The following is a 512-nucleotide window of genomic DNA, read 5'->3' on the forward strand; positions in this document are numbered from 1 at the left end:
TAGATGGGGGATAGGGAGAAAATGGAAGAGAGTAAGGTAGAACAGGAGCAGAGAAAACAAGGTAAAGAAAGACGAGAAAAGAAAGAAGAGAAAAAGAAATGAAAGAGAGGAGAAGAAGGAAGATAACGGAAGAGAGAGGAAGAAGAAAAGAGTAAGATAGAGAATAAAGGAGAGGAAAAACGTGATAAAAAGGTGAGAGAGAGAGAAGAAAGTAGCATAGAGAGAAAGGGGATGCAACAGGTGTAATAAAGAGAGGAAGAAGGGAATATAGAGAAGAAAATAAGGAAGGAAAATGCAAAAGAAAGAAAAGGAAGAAGAAAAAAAATAGAGAGAGAAGAGAAAGAGAGAAGGAGGATAAGAGGGAGAAATAAAGAAGAAAAAGATGACGTAAGGAGACAGAAAAGAGGAAAACGAAGAAGGAAGCAGGGATGATGAATGAAGAAAGGAGGAAGGAAATACATGATAAAGCAATAGAGAAAGGGGGAACAGAGTGGACAGAAGAGGAAGACGAG

General features: G+C 38.3%; 1 protein-coding gene across 3 annotated transcripts in view; it reads right to left on the bottom strand.

Moving 5' to 3' along the window:
* The window catches only part of LOC119593512, a gene marked incomplete in the record, with an annotated part of 14309 nt that overhangs the window by 6839 nt on the left and 6958 nt on the right, over positions 1 to 512 (bottom strand).

This window comes from Penaeus monodon, chromosome 32, assembly GCF_015228065.2.
Source record: "Penaeus monodon isolate SGIC_2016 chromosome 32, NSTDA_Pmon_1, whole genome shotgun sequence".
NCBI classification, from domain to species: domain Eukaryota; kingdom Metazoa; phylum Arthropoda; class Malacostraca; order Decapoda; family Penaeidae; genus Penaeus; species Penaeus monodon.